We start from the raw sequence: 7705 nt of genomic DNA, 5'->3' as shown, positions 1-7705 counted from the left end.
TACCCTGAGAAAACCATAATTCAAAAAGAGTCATGTACCAAAATGTTCACTGCAGCTCTATTTACAATAGCCAGGAGATGGAAGCAACCTAAGTGTCCAACATCGGATGAATGGATAAAGAAGATGTGGCACATATATATAATGGAATATTACTCAGCCATAAAAAGAAACAAAATTGAGTTATTTGTAGTGAGGTGGATGGACCTCGAGTCTGTCATACACAGTGAAGTAAGTCAGAAAGAGAAAAACAAATACCGTATGCTAACACACATATATTGAATCTAAGGGAAAAAAAAAAAAAAAGGTCATGAAGAACCTAGGGGTAAGACCGGAATGGAGATACAGACCTACTAGAGAATGGACTTGAGGATGTGGGGAGGGGGAAGGGTAGGTTGTGACAAAGTGAGAGAGTGGCATGGACATATATACACTACCAAACGTAGGATAGCTAGTGGGAAGCAGCTGCATAGCACAGGGAGATCAGCTAGGTGCTTTGTGACTACCTAGAGGAGTGGGATAGGGAGGACGGGAGGGAGGGAGACACAAGAGGGAAGAGATATGGGAACATGTGTATATGTATAACTGATTTACTTTGTTATAAAGCTGAAACTAACACACCATTGTAAAGCAATTATACTCCAATAAAGATGTTAAAAAAATTTAATACAAATATGCCCCAAACATTGCATATTTGCTGCTTATGTGAAATTTAAATCTAACTGCGCTTTCTATTTTTATTTATTACATATGGTAACCTTATACCCATTGCATCTTTGCCAGAATTGAAAATTAATTTTAAAACATTTGGGAAGTGAGAAAAGTAAAGCTTTTATGTATAATTCCTTTAAAAAAAAATCTGCTTAAGTTCCTTTCTGAATTATATTAGGTTTTTTTTTAATATATTGACATACTAAGGCCAAATATATTCTCTAATTTATTTGCTCTTTAAATTTTCAACAAACTTTACAACTTTTAGAAACTTTAAAATTTTTATGTAACAAGAATTATCAACTGTTTTTTCCCTGATTTCTGATCGCTTTTGTGATGTAAAAAAGGTCCTTTCCTCCTATCCAAAGATTGGATATTCATCTGCATCTTCTTCTGATTTTTGGTTTTGATTTTCTTTATATGTATTACTTTGTTCTACCTCGAATTTATTTTGATGCATGTATATTTTACTCATTTCAAACAGAAGAAATGCAATTCTTTTAATATAAAATACTCTTTGGGTATATTATATTTGGGGCATGCTATACTCTTAGCATTTATAACTGTTTTCCTCAAGTATTGGAGTTGTTTTAACTTTATTCCTTCACCTAGCATTTATCAACATAACAGTTATATTCCCAAAACCTGTTACTATAAAAGAAAGCAGGAATGAAGTATTTAAGGTCTTACAGCTAAAGCAGATAGGGGACTGTCGCTATAAGTGAATCTAAAATAATGACAAACAGCTCATTAAATAAACTAATGGCATTTTAAATACTTTTATTTTTATAAATTTATTTATTTATTTTTGGCTGCGTTGGGTCTTCATTGCTGCGCGTGGGCTTTCTCTAGTTGTGGCGAGCGGGAGCTCCTCTTCCTTGCGGTGCGTGGGCTTCTCATTACAGTGGCTTCTCTTGTTGCGGAGCACGGGCCCTAGGTGCGTAAGCTTCAGTAGTTGTGGCACGTGGGCTTAGTAGTTGTGGCACACGGGCTTAGTTGCTATGTGGCATGTGGGATCTTCCCTCCCGGGCCAGGGCTCGAACCCATGTCCCCTGCATTGGTAGGCGGATTCTTAACCACTGAGCCACCAGGGAAGCCCCATTTTAAGTACTTTTAAATAGTGATAATTGGCCTCATTCAATAACAACTCCTCTTCCTAAAAACTATTTGGGATTTCCTTAGCCCATCAATTTTCACAAGATGCTTATGAATGTGTTTTTGCTTTGTTATAAATATGCATTTTAAGAAGCATTTTTCCTTGGATCTCCACCAAATGATCAGTGTTTTACAATTTCATGATTCAGTTACCTTATGTAACTTAGGTTAATTGAAGGAGAAAATGCCAGTATTCTGTGAGATATTCTTGAAACCCTTCCTAATGCATAGTTTTATGTGTAAGAGAACTTAATGCCAGTGCACAAACAACCACAGTAGAACACTACTCTTACTCTGAAGCTTTCACATGTCTCAATTTCTTTCCTTTCGTTTCCTATATTTTTCCCACACTTCATTAGAAAAATATCTACGTACACTTCTCTTCTATATATTTTACCTCCTTTTTCTCTTCCCGAGATCCCATGTTTTGTTGTAATTTTAAAAATTATCCTCAAGAAAAATCACGCATATACTTACAAATATAGTATCCTAAATTCTCACATTTGTGGGAAAAGCACAAGTACATAAATACACATATGTAGAATTTTGTACAACAGGAACTGTAGCTAGGAAGACATCACTATACTCAACACAAAGTGTTTAACAGAAATTTGCTTAATGGGACTGACTTTCATCTGGAATGGTAGCACACTTCAGGCAGCGGGGTTGATACAATGGCTAAAACTATATGACCAAAACATCAGGGCTACTGAAGAAGAGGTAGACACAGTTAGTTCAGCAGTGTTAATGGCTAATTCTGATCAATAATTCTGATTAATACTAATCAATGCTTAAAGGGTGATAATACAGTATAGCATAACAGCTGAAAAAGACCTCCTGGGAAATGGCTATTTTTGTGGTAATATTTAAAAGTCATATAATAATTTCCTTATATTTTTACTTTTTCAAAACTCTCTGTATTATAATTGGCATTGCTATAGCACAGGGAGATCAACTCGGTGCTTTGTGTCCACCTAAAGGGGTGGGACAGGGAGGGTGGGAGGGAGACGCAAGAGGGAGGAGATATGGGGATATATGTATACATATAGCTGATTCACTTTGTTATACAGCAGCAACTAACACAACATTGTAAAGCAATTATACTCCAATAAGGATGTTAAAAAAATAAATAATTGGCATTGCTCAACTAGTATGGTAAGCTTAGATACTAAAATATTTGATCTATATCAAATGTCAAGAGTTTTAAATGTACTACTACCAAAAACAATTATGGTCTGAATCAGTACTCTTACCAGTTTAGGAGTTAATTTAATTCATCCATATATCAAATTATATCAATTTACTGGAACACATGCAGTGTGTTAGTCTATTTAAATTGATTGCAGGGCTTCCCTAGAAGCACAGTGGTTGAGAATCCGCTTGCCAATGCAGGGGACAAGAGTTCGATCCCTGGTCCGGGAAGATCCCACATGCCACGGAACAACTAAGCCCGTACGCCACAACCACTGAGCCTGAGCTCTAGAGCCCACGAGCCACAACTACTGAGCCCGCGTGCTACAACTACTGAAGCCTGCATGCCTAGAGTGCGTGCTCTGCTACAAGAGAAGCCACCGCAATGAGAAGCCCGCACACCGCAACGAAGAGTAGCCTCTGTTCACTGCAACTAGAGAAAGCCTGCACGCAGCAACGAAGACCCAATGCGGCCAAAAATAAATTAAATAAATTAAAAAAAATTTTGTTTAAAATAAATAAATAAATAGGTTACAAACATGAAATGATACTATTTTAACAACACAATAATAAATGTGGCTCACCACTGGGGAGAAGAGCCATTAAAATGAGTACAGCGGATTAATTCAAACTTACGTACAAAGAATAACAACAGAAATGACAGGCAGTTTGAATGAGATTTAAAGAATAACAAGCCAACAGATTAGAAAGTCTGAGGACAGTATCTCCAACACCATAAAAGGCAGTATTAAGGCTATAGAGATTCAACTGCCAGTGACTGACAAAAAGATTATATATTGCCAGTGTACAAAAACCAGAAAAACTGATCCCAATACCAAGTCAAAATGTGAATACCAGTATTGTTAGGCTAAAACGAAAAGTATTAAAAAGTCCATTGATTGCAGCAAAAATAACACTGATAAAAAGATGTCTAGGGAATTCCCTGGTGGTCCAGTGGTTAGGAGTTGGCATGTTCACTGCCAGGGCCCAGTTTCAATCCCTGGTTGGGGAACTAAGATCTCACAAGCTGCGTGGCCAAAAAAAAAAAAAAAAAAAAAAAAGATGTCTATAACAGTTAAGACACTATAAAAGCTGAATCAACTTATTTTGAAATTTCTCCTCGGAGAAATACTTCTTTCCACAGATGTTCACTACATATCCATTTACAAATTACGTTTTTAGAAAATAGGAGGGAAGGTTAAAAAGTAAGCAAATGGAACCCAAAATTAATGAATAGAAAATACATTAGAAAGCAAATCTGACACTGGAGTTCTAATCTAATTACTGTATCAAACTCCACCAATCCTTGATTGAAAGTAAACTACATCATCTCACATAATGCTTAAGGACAAAATTAGCCAAGATAAGTGGTGATGTTAATAGCCATAATAAATAAATATCATAAATTACTAACTACATTTAGTCAACAAAGTAGGGTTGTTTAATAATGCTCCCCAAAATAAAACAGGTAGCATTTCTAATGAGTAGTGTGTTTTACATCACACCTCCATTCATCATGAAGGGATCTGTAACAAGTTTCATTTAAAATGAAACACAGAGCATATGCCTTTCTTTCCTTGGTTTAAACTGTTTATAATTACTCAGATACAAAGTACTCAGATTCTTAGGGCACTATCATGGTTTTAGGTGTTCTCAACCATTTTTTTTCTAATGGAGATTCATTCATGTTAGAAGGGAAAAGAAAAAAACTGAAGTCCAGTGAACGGAATAATAATGACTTTTAAAAACTGAGAAGTAGAAAATTGCAGCCAAATGATAACTGGAAATTACAAAAGTATAAAACAATTCATAAATATAAGACCTCACATAATTTTTAAAAGGTAATGTGGAAGAACAGCAATAATTAAGAATGGTTAACATACCAAATATAACGCTGATGATACACTGGCAGGAAAGTAACCTTGAGCATTATGGGAATTCCAACCGCCTGCATGTGTTCATACACAGCAAGAGTTTGCCAGGAGTTGGTGGAACCACAAAGCTCAATAGAGTACTGAATTAGAATCCTCAGTTATTTGTGGTAATGCAATAATTTTAGTCTATGAATATCAAATCTAGTAAGGCTGAATAACTCATTCAGTAGGTTACTTCTAAGAAGGCTTTAGTTGTTAGCAATAATTGGTCTACAAAATTGGGCTCATTCGTATGTAAGTGCGAACAATGAGCTTTGCATTCTTCCTTAAGGAGGACTCTCAAAGCCCATGAATCCGCTTTAGAACACAACCGATTTAGGGAACCCAGTGTCTGACACAGAGCTAGAAATGAATAATCTAGTGGATGAACCTAAAATATACAGAAATTGATTAATATCTAATTTTATAAAATCATATAAGGTACCATCTCATTGATCTGATGTAATTTTGTCATAAATTACTTAAATTTTAGAGAATATGCATTCATTCCTCAAAGTTCACAATGAATTCATTCCTTTACTCACTTCAATGACATTATCAAAATTGCTTTTCACTCATAGAAACTTTACTGAATTATTGCAAAAGCAGCATTTCAGCTGTCTTCATTGATCTTTAGATATATTAATTTACAAATCGAGGGTATATCACTTATTTTTTTATAATAAGGTCAGTTACATCAAAGCAAACATTCTAAACTTTTTTTAACCAGTTTTAGGAATAATTTCAGTTATGAACATACCAAACCTATCCCAAAATATCTGTATTTCAATTAGGTGCAAAGATAAAACTTCTAGTGTGCAGTGCACTTTTTTCACTGTCAATAATTGCAGTGCCATAGTCAGGATTTGACAGAATTAACGTAAGAGAAAAGGCCTGAAGAAAAGATTAAGTAAGCCATTTTTACAGATGAGATGACTGTTTTTTCAAATGAAAACACTGTGTACATGTGTAAATGGCACGGTGTTGGTGGAGTGTGGTTAGTAGAGGATTTGGAGAAACAAAGGAATCTGGGGAGATGCAAAAGGACTTCGGAAAAGCCTGGTGTCTACCAAAAAGCAAAATGAGAATGTTAGGTTATAACAATTCTGTCCTTAAGTCTAGTCATTTCCCTTTTACTGCCTTTTAACAGCTAATGTGAAGGACAGAAATTACAGCAAAATAATTGAAATATTTAGTATACCTGGTGTCACAGCACCCTCTATCACATGATAATATACAGAACACGTTTATGTGTAGTAGTCGCTTTAATGTGTGAATACTCATTTTTGTAGAACTATCTGGTTTTAATCCTCGATTTATAACTTCCCAACAATGGATTTCTCCAGCTTCCCTATCATTAGTAACCAACCGCAAGAGCATTATTGACAAAGCAATCCTGAACTCTAAATTATTGCACGTGTGATCCTAGTACCAACAACTTAAGCATCAGCAGAGAGCTTACCATAGCTATAATTATACACCTCTACCCACTGACCTTCCAAATTAAAAACTTCGGGTTAAGCCCAATCTGTTTTACTAAGTTTTCCAGGGACGTCTGATGCGTGCTCATGTTTGAGAACCACCGCTGTAGGAGAAACGCGCAGTGGAGCAGTCAAGTCAGTAGGCGCTTAAGTCTAAAGGAAACTTACTTCATTAACTTTCACTAGTACTCTGATACTCAGTTAAAGCATCATCCCAATAAAGCAGTTAAGAGCAATCCAATACTAGCTACCTAATATCATCAGGGCTTCAGCCTTCCAGAAAAATCGAGACTTTCCAGCAAAAATTCATCATCCAGGGAGAATTTACGTTGACTTTGCTGACTTGGGAGAAATGACCTTTCTTCTCTGGGTAGTGTAAGAGAAATATGCCACGCAACTAAATCTATATTCATCCTGAGTGTCTCTGAGGCTACCTTTCCTAAATTTTAGCCTGTTTTTATAGCAAAGTATACACTAAATTCCCCGCTCCGTCACTGGCTCCAAACACATACGCTGCATGTTTTTTACAACACTGCTTTAATAAGCGAAAGGAAACAAAAGCTCTTACAGCAGAGACCACTCTAAGCCACAGAGCCTGTGCCATCTTCCCACCCAAGAGAGAAATGGTGGACCCATGTCTCGACAGATTAGGGAATTCATGGCTGAGGGGATGACTGAGAGGACCTCAGGAACAAGGCATGAGAAAACAAACAAAAAAAACGTTTTGTTTTGTTTTTCTGGACTTAAAACTAGAGAAAGAACTCAAGTTTCCTCTCCATCTTGGCTATTTATAGCGAACACATACAAACAGCTTCCGCTTCAAAGTCCTGCAAAGTACCTCCAACGCAGGAACTCGGCAGGGCGGAGACTCGGGCTCTCCTTCCCGAGGGCGGGAGAGACGAAAACCCGGGCCCCGTTTACTCTGGAAGGTTCCGAAAGAAACGCGCGCCCCCTCTGCGGGCAGCGAGGGACTCGGCACCAGATGGCGCTGCCGCACCGAGAGCCGGAGCCTGGGCGGCAAGTGAGACGGGAAGAGGCGTCACCGGATCCTTTCCTTCACGTCCGTCGCCGGAAATGCGCGCTGGCGCCAGCCTCTGGTCCCGGATATTAAGACTTCTAGAGGGTTCCCGCGTGGGGGCGGGGCTAGAACCGGAACCGAAAGGCGACCTTCGGGTCTCCGGGCGGAAGCCCCGGGCGGCGCCAGCGGGGGCTGGTTTCTGGTGCGCGCGCCTCGCCGGAGGCGCGGAGGGGCGGGGC

The 7705-nt window shown here is 38.0% G+C and overlaps 1 long non-coding RNA gene across 1 annotated transcript in view; it reads right to left on the bottom strand.

The window, feature by feature from the left end:
• The window catches only part of LOC129392690 (uncharacterized), an 82403-nt gene extending 74956 nt beyond the window's left edge, over positions 1-7447 (bottom strand). The window contains exon 1 of the long non-coding RNA XR_008619066.1: positions 7287-7447. This is a non-coding gene — a long non-coding RNA (uncharacterized lncRNA). The remainder of the gene's footprint in view (positions 1-7286) is intronic.
• Positions 7448-7705: the final 258 nt, after the last annotated feature.

Source organism: Physeter macrocephalus, chromosome 13 (assembly GCF_002837175.3).
Source record: "Physeter macrocephalus isolate SW-GA chromosome 13, ASM283717v5, whole genome shotgun sequence".
Taxonomy (NCBI): domain Eukaryota; kingdom Metazoa; phylum Chordata; class Mammalia; order Artiodactyla; family Physeteridae; genus Physeter; species Physeter macrocephalus.
The sequence above is the reverse complement of the archived record's forward strand: the minus strand, read 5'-3'. Positions and strand labels throughout refer to the sequence as shown.